The sequence below is a fragment of the Dysidea avara genome, chromosome 1 (assembly GCF_963678975.1).
Source record: "Dysidea avara chromosome 1, odDysAvar1.4, whole genome shotgun sequence".
NCBI lineage: Eukaryota > Metazoa > Porifera > Demospongiae > Dictyoceratida > Dysideidae > Dysidea > Dysidea avara.
In genome coordinates, this window is record NC_089272.1 from 8,290,408 (window position 1) to 8,290,932 (window position 525).

The window sequence follows — 525 nt, forward strand, 5'->3', positions numbered from 1 at the left end:
ATTATATTATAATTTGTACATTTACTGATAAATCAGAAATATTTAAAGTATTTAAAATCTGCTTCATCTTTTCTTCTTTCTGTGGTAAAGAAAAAAAGATAGGTTAAAAAAAGTCCATAAGCCGGGTATACAAATACAAAAAGAAGTGAAATCTAATCCAAAACATCCAAGCTGTAATAAAAGAGTGTGGCCCTCAAAAAGGCTATGGTGAAAAAAGATGTGAAATCCAATGTGGCGGCCAAGAAATGGCTGTGATGGTAGGTTAATGGTAAAAATTTTAATAACGACAATTCAGGTGAATTTTGTGCCAAGACCAAGCGGCACCAAAATTCACTTGAATCGTCATTATTAAAATTTTTACCATTAACCTACCATCACAGCCATTTCTTGGCCGCCACCTTGGATTTCACATCTTTTTTCGCCATAGCCTTTTTGAGGGCCGCACTCTTTTTTACAGCTTAGATGTTTTGGATTAGATAATAAGTATGTATAATATCTTCAAACCAACTGATAGTTGATTGCATG